At 45.3% G+C, this 13,762-nt stretch overlaps 1 protein-coding gene across 1 annotated transcript in view; it reads right to left on the bottom strand.

The window, feature by feature from the left end:
- Nucleotides 1-13,762, bottom strand: part of Gpr143 (G protein-coupled receptor 143) — a 38,381-nt gene that overhangs the window by 691 nt on the left and 23,928 nt on the right.

Below are 13,762 nucleotides of genomic sequence, written 5' to 3'. Positions count from 1 at the left end.
TGGGGTGGGAGGACCCTTTGCCACAAACAGCACAATTATTCTTTCATCCCATACATACTCCAGGAGTGTCTGCTTCCATACTGATGTGGAAGATGCAGTGTGTGACCTCCTCAACTCTATGTGGAAGTGAGTGCCCTTAATGGAAGCCTTCGGACCCCCATCAATGGGCCTTGCTGATCTCTGCAGCCGCCTCTTGGCTCTCTCCCTCCTCACCCACAAATGAATGCAGGCACAGTGCATTCATTCATTCTCTCTCCCTCCTCCCCCCCTCCCAGCTTGACCCTGCCCCAGTGTCTTTGCATATCCTTCCCCCTCCCCCTCCCTCCCTCTCCCCCTCCCTCCCTCCCTCCCTCCCTCCCTCCCTCTCTCTCTCTCTCTCTCTCTCTCTCTCTGCCTGAAAATCTCTAGTTTACACTAAACTCAAATCTTGGCTCAAATGTTACCTTTTCCTCAGACACACTTCAGGGTCAGCCTATCTGAAACCACTCTCCGGCCCTCTTCCTGCTAGGTCTCTCTTCGTAGGATTAATATTACATACTTATTTGCATTTTTCTCACTCTGTCTTTGCCACTAGAATGGAGTGTCTCTGGACAGGAAATTTGAGTTATCACAATGTCCCTAGTGTCTTAACACCTGGCACACAGAAGGTGCTCAATAAACAGGTTGAATGGATCAATACAGTCAGGTAAGTGCCTCGGCATCACTTGGATACAGCATTCATGTATGGGAGGATTAGTTAAGACTACTCTGAAGAAAAACAGGATCAAGCAGTTTTAAAGGAAGGCAAGTGTGGGCTGGGGGTTGTGGCTCAGTGGAAGAGTCCTTGCCTAGCAGGTGTGAGGCACTGGATTTGATTCTCAGCACCACATATAAATCAAGGTATATTGACAACTAAAAAAAAATATTAAAAAATAAAAAGGCCAGTGTGATTTTCAGCATTCCTCCAATATAAACACGTAAACCTACTGTGGACTGTGAAGGAAACAGCACTCAGATCTTCCTCCCAGGGTCTGATGGAGATGAGTTTAGCAGAATGCAGGTGTGAGAAAGTCGGACCCAGCATGAGCTCAAAGGCAAAGGAATTGACACGGTGGGTGAAAGTAGTGACATCGCAGGGCTACAGCTACAGGCAAATCCTAAGGAGAGTTTGGTTTGCCCCCAGAGATGAGGAGAGTAGACCTGCTGTTGGACTGAGTCACCAAGGACCAGCTGGAAAGACTTCTGAAAGACACGTGTGGTACCAGAAGAGGATTCCCGGTGGAGGGACTGGTGGCACTTGACAAAGAGTGGATTCTTACCAGGGTTGCCCACTTTTTTTATGAGGACAGCTCAGACTTCTGAGGACTTGTGTGGGATTGCTGTGGTCCTTTTCAGGAAGACTCAGCTGCGTGTCACATGGTGACTTGTGATCAAGGTCTAGCTAAGGATAAGCCCTGGTGACCTCACACTGGGACACGCTGTGGGTTATATGGCTTTGAGGTCTTCCTCGTCTTTCATCCCTCCCCTGGGGCTTCAGGGAGGAAGAAGATCTATTCATGACAACTTTCTTGAAGCAAGTATTGCTGGCACAGAGCCACCCGAGCCCATCCCTGTCTGAGTTCCGTGGGTGCTTGCAGCTGTGGGTTTTGAAGCAGTTCTGGATTTCCATGGGTATTCTAGTTTTAAAGATCTCAAAGAGAATACCCTGAGAAGTTAGTTAAACGAGGATGTTGATGAATTCTCTATCGGTGCAAAGTCTGTGAACATCTCAAGTCCCTGTAGGAAATACAACTGATAGTGGCCTCAAGATGCCAAAGGACCAACACCCTGCAAATGGCCCCTTGAATGAGCTTTACAAGTCCAGAAAGTTTCTTGGGAACCTCCCGGCCCCACAGAGACTTAGATTTGGATGTATACTGGATGTTTCATATGCCTTCGTGTCTTGAATTCCTTAGAAGCATTGAAGCTCTGGACACTGGATGAGCCTTGGAAAAGCCTACAAGACCTGGGCCCAGATGCTTCAAGGTGTCAGACTAGACCTGACCTACCCAAGAGAGCCCAAGGCTCTGGGGTGGGTTCTCTTCGATGCTCTCCTAGCGATCACAAGCCAAGGACCACCCCATGTGACTCTCAGGAGGAAGTGAAGGGAAAGCAGGTCGCTATGCAAGGGAAGCTTCCCTGGTTGCCCTGGGAAGTAGCACAATGTCCAGTTCTTGGGCACTCTAAGGCACTTCTTGGAGGACAGGCAGCTGGAAAACTGCAGGGTGCTTCACAAGATGCCTCAAGGGGGAGATGATTGGCCTACCGTGGCTTGAGAGAAGAAATTTGGCAGGTAGCCGAGGAAAAAGGGAAAAGTCCATGCTGACACGATGTTTTTTCAGAAGCAGTGAAAAGAAAGGGCCTTGAAGGCAACCTCTGAGTTCTCCAACATCTCCTGCTGGAAGCTTGGCTCACCTTGTATTAGAAAGGGGTCAAAGTTCTCCCTGCTTTCCTACCACCCTCAAGGCACCCACCTTCACCACTACAGCCTTCCGAGTTGCCAGAAATAAGCCTCAACCAATCTAAAAGCACCTCACTCCCTCACTTATTGCTGTTGTCCTTTGAATGAATCAATGGGCTCCTCTTAAACTGTGAAAGAAAGTCAAAGAGGTGGAAGCGGAAAGGAGAGGGATGTGGGTGTGTGTTCTCTTGAAAGTAGTGGCCTGAGAATATTCATTTAGTTTTGGAAAGCTTTTTCATTTTTTTAAATTCCACGTATCGGCAGGCCTTTGTTGGGATAACATTATTTAAAATCCACATACACACGTAGGAAAGGTTAAATGACATCCATTTGGGCTCTCAGGTTTGTTTTCTCAAAACAGTGGAAAATAATTGTGGGAGAAGATGGAGGGGCGGTTATGTTGAGAAAGATGGAAATTGTGAGGGAGAGAAAAGAGGATGAGAAAAAAATGAAAGAGTTATGAGAAAAATGAGAATTTCAGGGAAATAGAAATTGTGGCAGAGAGGACTGGGATTGTGGCTCAGTGGCAGCGCACTTGCCTAGCACATGTGAGGCCCTACGTTGGACCCTCAGCACCTCATAAAAATAAAAATGTTCAGTTACACCTAAAAATATTAAAAAGAAAAAATGCAAATTTAGGAGAAAAGATTTGAGGAAATGGAATTGGGGGGAGGAATTGTGGAGAAACAATGGGGGAGGCAAAATATTGTTTAAAAAAACTTCAAGAAACAGAATTATGGGATTGTAGGAGAAATAAGGCACTGGGGGGGAGAACAGAGGGTTATGGGAAAACCAAGGAATCAGGAGGGAGCCAAGGACTCTGGGAGAAAGGTGAGCTGACTTATGGGAGTACCAAGTGAACAGAGGGTTCGGGGAGAAAGGACTTGCAGTCACGGAGGATTCTGGGAGGAAGGTGAGAACAGGATTCTGGGAGAAAGGGGTAGAGGCTTCTGGTAGAAGCATGGGATTATGGGAGAATCAAGCTACCAGAGGATTCTGGGAGAAAGACTGGCAGTCATAGCAGAGGATTCTGGGAGGAAGCACAAACAGGATTGTGGGAGAATGAAGGAAACAGGCTTCTGGAACAAGCAAGGGGTTGTGGGAGAAAAAAAGGATTCTGGGAGAAAGAAACACTTGCAGTCAGGTCAGAGGATTCAGTGAGAAAAGTGAGAATAAGATTGTAGGAGAAGCAAAGAGTTGTAGGAGAAGTAAATGAGCAGACAATTCTGGGAGAAGTGTGGGATTATGGGAGAATCAAGCAACCAGAGTAGTCTGGGAGGAAGGACTGGTGGGTTATGGCAGAGGATTTGGGGAGACGCAAGGGATTGTGGGAGATTCAAGAGAACAGAATTCTGGGGGAAAGGATGACTTGCCAGTCAGAGCAGAGGATTCTGGGAGGAAGGTGAGAACTAGATTCTGGAAGACATAAGGAATTGTGGGAGATTCAAGACAACAGAGGGGGGCTAGGGGTGTGGTTCAGTGGTAGAGCACTCGCCTTACACGTGCAAGGTCCTGGGTTTGATTCTCAGCACCACATAAAAATAAAATACAGTGATTGTGTACAACTACAAAAAATAAAAGACTTCTTAATTTAAAAAAAAAAACAGGATTATTGGAGAAAGAAGGATTGCCAATCTGAGCAGAAGATTCTGGGAGGGGGCGCTGAGGTTATAGCTCAGTGGTGGTAGAGCATTCACCTAGCATGTGTGAGGCACTGGGTTTGAGCCTCAGCACCATATACAAATGAGTAAAAAATGTGTTACGTCCATCTACAACTAAAAAAGTTTTAAAAAATATTCTGGGAGGAAGGCGTGAACAAGATTTGTGGAGACGCAAAGGATTGTGGGAGATTTGAGAGAACAGGATTCTGGGAAAAAGAAGGACTTCCGGGTAAGAGCAGAGGATTCTGGGAGGGAGGCAAGAACAGGATTCTGGGAGACACAAAGGATTGTGAGAGATTTGAGAGGACAGAGGATTCTGGGAGAAAGAAGGACCTGCACCTCTGAGCAGAGGATTCTGGGAGGAAGGTGAGAACAGGATTTGAACAGGATTCTGGGAGACACAAGGGATTGTGGGAGATTCTAGAGAACAGAATTCTGGGAGAAAGAAGTACTTGCGGCTCTGAGCAGAGGATTTTGGGAGGAAGGGGGGAACAGGATTCTGGGAGACACAAGGGATTAGGGGAGATTCTAGAGAACACAGAATTCTGGGGGAAAGAAGGACATCCAGATCAGAGTAGAGGATTCTGGGAGGAAGGGGAGAACAGGATTTGAAAAGGATTCTGGGAGACACAAGGGATTGTGGGAGGTTAGAGAACAGAGGATTCTGGGAGAAAGAAGGACTTGTGGCTCTGGGCAGAGGATTCTGGGAGGAAGGGGAGAACAGGATTTGAACAGGATTCTGGGAGACACAAGGGATTGTGGGAGATTCTAGAGAACAGAGAATTCTGGGAGAAAGAAGGACATCTGGGTCAGAGCAGAGGATTCTGGGAGGAAGGTGAGAACAGGATTCTGAAAGGCACAAAGGATTGTGAAAGATTTGAGAGGACAGAGGATTCTGGGAGAAAGAAGGACTTGCGGCTCTGGGCAGAGGATTCTGGGAGGAAGGGGAGAACAGGATTTGAATAGGATTCTGGGAGACACAAGGGATTGTGGGAGATTCTAGAGAACATAGGAATCTGGGAGAAAGAAGGACTTGCGGCACTGGGCAGAGGATTCTGGGAGGAAGGGGAGAACAGGATTTGAACAGGATTCTGGGAGATGCAAGGGATTGTGGGAGGTTTGAGAGAACAGAGGATTCTGGGAGAAAGAAGGACTTGCGGCTCTGGGCAGAGGATTCTGGGAGGAAGGGGAGAACAGGATTTGAACAGGATTCTGGGAGACACAAGGGATTGTGGGAGGTTAGAGAACAGAGGATTCTGGGAGAAAGAAGGACTTGCGGCTCTGGGCAGAGGATTCTGGGAGGAAGGGGAGAACAGGATTTGAACAGGATTCTGGGAGACACAAGGGATTGTGGGAGAAAGAAGGACTTGCGGCTCTGGGCAGAGGATTCTGGGAGGAAGGGGAGAACAGGATTTGAACAGGATTCTGGGAGATGCAAGGGATTGTGGGAGGTTTGAGAGAACAGAGGATTCTGGGAGAAAGAAGGACTTGCGGCTCTGGGCAGAGGATTCTGGGAGGAAGGGGAGAACAGGATTTGAACAGGATTCTGGGAGACACAAGGGATTGTGGGAGGTTAGAGAACAGAGGATTCTGGGAGAAAGAAGGACTTGCGGCTCTGGGCAGAGGATTCTGGGAGGAAGGGGAGAACAGGATTTGAACAGGATTCTGGGAGACACAAGGGATTGTGGGAGATTCTAGAGAACAGAGAATTCTGGGAGAAAGAAGGACTTCCGGGTCAGAGCAGAGGACTCTGGGAGGAAGGCGAGAACAGGATTTGAACAGGATTCTGAAAGGCACAAAGGATTGTGAAAGATTTGAGAGAACAGAGGATTCTGGGAGAAAGAAGGACTTGTGGCTCTGGGCAGAGGATTCTGGGAGGAAGGGGAGAACAGGATTTGAACAGGATTCTGGGAGACACAAGGGATTGTGGGAGGTTAGAGAACAGAGGATTCTGGGAGAAAGAAGGACTTGCGGCTCTGGGCAGAGGATTCTGGGAGGAAGGGGAGAACAGGATTTGAACAGGATTCTGGGAGACACAAGGGATTGTGGGAGAAAGAAGGACTTGCGGCTCTGGGCAGAGGATTCTGGGAGGAAGGGGAGAACAGGATTTGAACAGGATTCTGGGAGATGCAAGGGATTGTGGGAGGTTTGAGAGAACAGAGGATTCTGGGAGAAAGAAGGACTTGCGGCTCTGGGCACAGGATTCTGGGAGGAAGGGGAGAACAGGATTTGAACAGGATTCTGGGAGACACAAGGGATTGTGGGAGGTTAGAGAACAGAGGATTCTTGGAGAAAGAAGGACTTGCGGCTCTGGGCAGAGGATTCTGGGAGGAAGGGGAGAACAGGATTTGAACAGGATTCTGGGAGACACAAGGGATTGTGGGAGATTCTAGAGAACAGAGAATTCTGGGAGAAAGAAGGACTTCCGGGTCAGAGCAGAGGACTCTGGGAGGAAGGCGAGAACAGGATTTGAACAGGATTCTGAAAGGCACAAAGGATTGTGAAAGATTTGAGAGGACAGAGGATTCTGGGAGAAAGAAGGACTAGCGGCTCTGGGCAGAGGATTCTGGGAGGAAGGGGAGAACAGGATTTGAACAGGATTCTGGGAGACACAAGGGATTGTGGAAGATTCTAGAGAACAGAGAATTCTGGGAGAAAGAAGGACTAGCGGCTCTGGGCAGAGGATTCTGGGAGGAAGGGGAGAACAGGATTTGAACAGGATTCTGGGAGACACAAGGGATTGTGGGAGATTCTAGAGAACAGAGAATTCTGGGAGAAAGAAGGACTTGCGGCTCTGGGCAGAGGATTCTGGGAGGAAGGGGAGAATAGGATTTGAACAGGATTCTGGGAGACACAAGGGATTGTGGGAGATTCTAGAGAACAGAGAATTCTGGGAGAAAGAAGGACTTCTGGGTCAGAGCAGAGGATTCTGGGAGGAAGGGGAGAACAGGATTCTGGGAGACACAAGGGACTGTGGGAGATTCAAGAGAACAGGATTCTGGGAGAAAGAAGGACTTCCGGGTCAAAGCAGAGGATTCTGGGAGTAAGATGAGAACAGGATTCTGGGAGAAAGAAGGACCTCTGGGTCAGAGCAGAGGATTCTGGGAGGAAGGCAAGAGCAGGATTCTTGGAGATGCAGAGGATTGTGGGAGATTTGAGAGAACAGAGGATTCTGGGAGAAAGAAGAACTTCCTGGTCAGAGCAGAGGATTCTGGGAGGAAGGGGAGAACAGGAATCTGGGAGATGCAAGGGATTATGGGAGAATCCATTTTACACAGGATTCTGGGAGAAAGAAGGACTGGTAGGTCAGGACAGAGGGTTCTGGGAGGAAGGTATGAAAGGGATTGTGGGAGAATCAAGCTACCAGAGGATTCTGGGAGAAAGGACTCACAGGTCCTAGAGGATTCTGGGAGGAAGGTGAGAATCGGATTGAGAGAGAAGTAAAGGGTTGTGGGAGATTTAAGGAAACAGTTCTGATCAAAGCAAAGAGTTGTGAGAGAAATTATAGAACAGAGAATTCTGGGAGTAAGAACAACTTATGGGTTAGAGCAGAGGATTCTGGGAGGAAGGTGAGAAAAGGATTGTGGGCGAAGCAAAGTTGTTTGAGAAAGAAGGTCTTGAAGGTCAGGGCAGAGGATTCTGGGAGGAAGGTGAGAACAGGATGATGGGAGAAGTGAGGGACTGTAGGAGAATCAAGTGAACAGCATTGTTGAGGAAGAGGGGTTGTGAGAGAAATAAGAACAGGTTGCTGGGAGAAAGAAGGGTTGGTGGTTCATTTCAGAGAATCCTGAGAGGAATGTGAGAACAGGCTTGTGGGAGAATGAGGGAAACAGGATTCTGGGAAAAGCAAGAGGTTGTGAGAAATAGAGAACAGGGATTGTGGGAGAACGAAGGTCTTGCAGGTCAGAGCAGAGAATTCTGGGAGAAAGGTGAGTACAGGGTTGTGGGAGAAGCAAGGGATTGTGGGAAAAACAAGAAAAAAGGATTCTGGGAGAAACAAGGACGGGTGGTTTATGACAGAGAATTCTGGGAGGAAGGTGAGAATAGGATGGTGAGAGAAGTGAGGGATTGTGGGAGAAATAAAAGAACAGAGGATTCTGAGGGAAGAGGCATTGTGGGAGAAATAAGAACAGAGGATTGTGGGAGAAAGGAGTATTGGTGGTTCGTGGCAGAGAATTCTGGGAGGAAGGTGAAAACAGGATTGTGGAAGAAGCAAAAGGATCTAGGACAATCAAGTGTACAGAGGATTCTGGGAGAAAGAAGGACTTTCAGGTCAGAGGATTCTGGGAGGAAGGTGAGAACAGGCTTATGGGAAAAGTAAAGAGTTGCAGGAGAATTAAGGGAACAGTGGATTCTGGGAGAAGGAAAGGGTTGTGGGACAAATAAAAGAACATAGGATTCTGGGGGAAAGAACTACCTGTGGGTCATAACATAAGATTCTGGGAGAAAGGTGAGAACAGGATACTGGTTTAAGTAAGGAGCTGTGGGAGAAATAATAGAACAGAGAATTCTGGAAGAAAAGACACTTATGGGTTAGAGCAGAAGATGCTTGGATGGAAAGTGAAAAAGGACTGTGGGAGAAGCAAAAGATTGTGGGAACAAGGAGGACTGAGGGTCAGGACAGAGGATTCTGGAAGGTATGAAGAGGAATATGGGAGAATAAAAGGGACAGGATTCTGGCAGAAGTAACAGGTTGTGGGAGAAACAGAAAACAGAGGATTCTGGGAAGAAGAAGGACTTGAAGGTCAGAGCAGAGAATTCTGGGAGGAAGGTGAGAACAGGATTATGGGAGAAGCAAAGTGTTGTGGGAGAAATGAGATAAAAGGATTCTGGGAGAAATGAGGACTGGTGGTTTATTACAAGAGGATTCTGGGAGGAAGGTGAGAACAAAACTGTGGGAGAAGCAAAGGGTTCTGGGGGAAATCTAGTTTACAGAGGATTCTGGGAGAAAGAAGGACTAGTGGTTCATGGCAAAGGAGTCTGGGAGGAAGGTGCAGGATTATGGGGAAAGCATTGGGTTCTGGGAGAAACAGAACAGAGGATTCTGGGAGAAAGAAGGACTTGTGAGTCAGGGCAGAGGATTCTAGGAGGAAGGTGACAACAGATTTGTGGGAGAAGCAAGGGATTGCGGGAGAGTCAAGAGAACAGAGGATTCTTGGAGAAATAAGAGAACAGATAATTCTGGGAGAAAGGAGGACTGGTGGGTCAGGTCAGAGAATTCTGAGAGGAAAGTGAGAACAGGATTGTGGGAGCATTGTGGGAGAAATAAGAGAACAGATAATTCTGGGAAAAAGGAGAACTTGAGGGCCAGGGCAAAGGATTCTGGGAGAAAGATGTGAACACAATAGTGGGAGAAGCAAGGGATTGTGGGAGATCAAGGGAACAAAGAATTCCAGGAGAAACAAGGGAGGGGTCGTGGGATAACGAAGACACACAGGATTCTGGGAGAAGGTACTGTGGTCCAGGGCAAATGATTGCTCAATTTCTTTCTCACACAGAGGAAGCAGATTCTTGGAGAAAAGAAACAACAGATGATTGTGGACTAGAGCAGAGACTGTGAGAGAAATTAGGAGAGATCAGAGGATTGTGACAGAAGCAAAGAATTGTGGAACAGAACAAAGGATTGTGGGGAAGATGGGCACTTTGGGTATAACAGAATTATGGAAGAAACTAAGAATTGTGGGAGATAACGGGATTGTGGAGAAGCAAGGAATTGTGGGACAGGACAGAGGATTGTGGGGAAGACGTGGATGTGGGGGCAACAATGAATTGTGTCAGATATGAGGTATTATGGAAAGACAGAATTGTTACAAGCTGAGATGGATGCAAATGCCAAATAGTCCCATGAGAAGGCATAGTCCCTGGGAAATCTATTTGAATGGCACTGGAAGTTCCTCCACCAACAGAGAAGTAAAGCACATTCTCAGATGACAGAGTAGTAACTACCAGAGACATACTGACCAGGGAAGAGTTAGAAGAACTCTTAAAATTGTCCCCAATGGGGCTGGGGATGTGGCTCAAGCGGTAGCGCGCTCGCCTGGCATGCGTGCGGCCGGGTTCGATCCTCAGCACCACATACCAACAAAGATGTTGTGTCTGCCGAAAACTAAAAAATAAATATTAAAAATTCAAAAACAAATTTGTCCCCAATGGGCTGATGACTGCCCAAAGTCACACAGAAATCATTTCCAATGTGCTTAAGTGTCCTAAACAGCAAAACTTTAAAATGATTTAATTTCTGAAAGGGGAAAAAATTATTTTGGAAGGTTTTTGTTTGTTTTTGAGCAACATATGCAAATTTTCTGTAGGGTTACCACACAAAATGGTGGGGACTGTGCCTTAGGGACAATTTGGGTTTCTTTAAATATCAAATGGGGGGCTGGGGTTGTGGCTCAGTGGTAGAGTGCTCACTTTGTATCTGTGAAGCACTGGGTTTGCTCCTCAGCACCACATAAAAATAAATAAATAAACATATTGTGTCCATCTACAACTAAAAATCTATTTAAAATAAATATCAAATAGATTTTCTTAGGGACAACTTTAATTTTAATATTTCAAGGGTGACTAAATGTACACTTAAGAGCCTTAGTGCACCTTCATATCATCTCCACTGCATACTTCTGCAGGAGATGTTGTTGATTTTACAAACTTCTGTGTTTCCAAAAACTGACTTAACAGGCATTAGCTAACAATACATCACCGGGGTGTCTAAAATGACAACTGCCTCTTTTTTGGGGGGGTGCTGGTGGGCAGGACTGGGGATGCAACCCTGGCCTCTTATGTGGTAGGCAAGCAGTCTACTACTGAGCTACATCCCTAGCCTGACAGCTGCCATTGTAAGAGAAATTCTTTCCAAATTAAAAATACAATCAGTATTGTATTTTGTCTTTTTCAAAAGGCTTTTCCTACTTGCTTTCTTCTTCCACCCAGTTCTTTCAAACAAGTATTTACATGGATTATCCTGTTACTAGAATAGAATTATTATTTTTTAAAGCTTGTTTAATTTACCCAGTACACTGTGAGATAATTAAGGGCAAAGTCTATAACCTGTGGCACCTAATTCAGAGCCTGATGGAATCCTTGGCAGTCAGCCAAAGTTGTTTAAAACACAGAGACTGGGTAGATCCATATGATGGATGGAATATTATTCAGCCAAAGAAAGAACAACATACTGATACACGTGTGCCACATGGATGAACCTTGAAAACTTTGCTAATTAGAAGAAATCAGACACAAAGGACAGATCTATGTGAAATGTCCAGAAGAGCCAAATGCATAGGGACAGAAGATTACTGGTTGCCATGGCTGGGAAAGGGGAATGGGAATTAACTGTTAAGGGCCTTGGGGTTTCTTTTTGAGGTTATAAAAAATAATCCAGATTTAGATAGTGGCAGTGGTTACCCATCAGGTAAACATATCAGAAACCACTGAAGAGTACACTTTAAAAGAATGAATTTTATGTTATGTAGGTTATATCTCAACTTTGTGTGTGCATCATGCTGGACTTGAACCCAGGTCCTCTGGCATGCTAGGGAAGCTCTTGCCCAGTGAGCTGCAGCCTACCCCTAGCATCTTCTCAGTTCTGTGTGTGTGTGTGTGTGTGTGTGTGTGTGTGTGTGTGCGCGCGCGCACTGGGGACTGAACCCAGGGCCTTGTGCATGCAAGGCAAGCACTCTACCAACTGAGCTACATCCCCAGCCCAAATCTCAGTTCTCTTAAAAGCAAAGGAAGAGGGGGAAATCAGCATTTCTTTACAGATGAAAAGATAAGAGATCTCTAACTTTCCACGTGCAAGGGAGATACCATTGTGAAATGTCCAACTTCTCCAGTGGGAGCACTATGCAAACTCAAAGTTTGTTGTTGTTGTTGTTGTTTTAGATGTCTCCTTCTTCTATTTGTTTTTCAAGATATAAACTGATGAAACAAATAGAGTTCAAATTTCAAAGAAAAGCTCCTTTTCGGAAATGAAATGTGAAGGATGACACAATGTCAAAGTGAGGAGAAGGGCTGGGGGTGCAGCTCAGTTACAAAGTGCTTGCCTAGCAGGCATGCATGAGGCCCTGGCTTCCATCCCCAGCACCAGGGAAAAAAATATTTTTTTTTAAATAAAAGGAGAAGGTAAGGCAATCCAGGAATTACTGCCCTGTTCATTTTTCTGTTGGCTGTTCGTTCGCGTTGTGTAAAACCTCCATATAAAAATTTCTAACTTGTGAGCACAGACCTAGGCAACAGCTTTCTCAAAAGAATGAATATGATTGATGCTGTTTGCCCATGGTGATTGGAGTGCCCGGGGCAGACTGGGATATAGTTTTTATTGTTATTTCTTTTTAGTGTTTTATTTGACTGTCAAAGATTGACTCAGCCACCTTAATCCACCAGAAAGGGAAAACCAACAAAGCCAAGTAGTTCCAGATGGCAATTTTGGGCTCATAACTCAGGTGGTATCAGTAATAGCATGCTAACAGCAATTCCAACTGGTGGGTCTGTCATCCTTAATGCACTGTGTTTACTAGATAGAAAATCCAGAGGTTGGGAGAGTGGTTCCAGGATAAAGGCTTGCCTAGCCTAGCATCCATGCGGCCCTGGATTCCATGCTCAGCTCCACAAACAAAGAACAGTCTATAAACACAAAGTACATCTGTCATAACTATAGCCTGAAGTATTTCTGTTTCCCTTCAAGGATCCCAATTATGACCGATTCTGTCTCATGGAGTCCATCCATCAATTCATCACCATGTTTCTTTAACTCATCTTGTCACCTAAAAATGAAACTTCCTTCAAAATATTTAAATAGTAGGAATGGAAAAGAAAACAGAGCTCTTGTAGCCATTTCCAGATATCTTTCTTCAAAGTTTTCTGACTTCAAAATTCAACATTATACTTTGGTATAAAAAAGTAGCTTGAACAGCGTATTGTTTCTCTTTGGTCTCCTGTATGTGTGTGCGTGTATGTTTGTGTGCACACACTGATTCATGTTGAGTAGAGGAAAGTTTTAGATTCACACTTTCAGAAAGCCTAATTTTACTTGGACATTACAAATCATTAGTTAAAACTCCATGGCTTAGGCTGGGGATGTGACTCAAGCGTTAGCGTGCTCGCCTGGCATGCGTGCGGCCTGGGTTCCATCCTCAGCACCACATACAAACAAAGATGTTTTGTCTGCCGAAAAACTAAAAAATAAATATTAAAAATTCTCTCTCTCTCAAAAAAAATAAATAAAAAATAAAACTCCATGGCTTTCAGTGTAGTGATTTCCAAACTTAATTCCTTAACCCAAATGTCTTTTTTTTCCCACTAAAACAAAGCTTAACAAGGAAACCCTAAGACAGAGGTGTATGTTAGCAAAAATGTACTTCTTTAGTCATAATTTGAATTTTATGAAAAATAAACGTTGAAATCAATTAGAATTATAAGGACACCTCAGTTAATTCAAAACTTTCAAACTGAAATCTGAGCTGAAAGTTACCATCATGTACCAACTTGAACAATTAACACTTTCTTTGCTTTGACTTGATGGTGTCACATCTAACTTCAATGGCCATAGAGCTGATGTGCAGTAGCCTTTAAGTAATTCTCCTCTGCCATCACTGTACAGTGATCCCTTAAAGATGACAGGAGAAAG

This window comes from Urocitellus parryii, chromosome X (assembly GCF_045843805.1).
Source record: "Urocitellus parryii isolate mUroPar1 chromosome X, mUroPar1.hap1, whole genome shotgun sequence".
Taxonomy (NCBI): domain Eukaryota; kingdom Metazoa; phylum Chordata; class Mammalia; order Rodentia; family Sciuridae; genus Urocitellus; species Urocitellus parryii.
The sequence above is the reverse complement of the archived record's forward strand: the minus strand, read 5'-3'. Positions and strand labels throughout refer to the sequence as shown.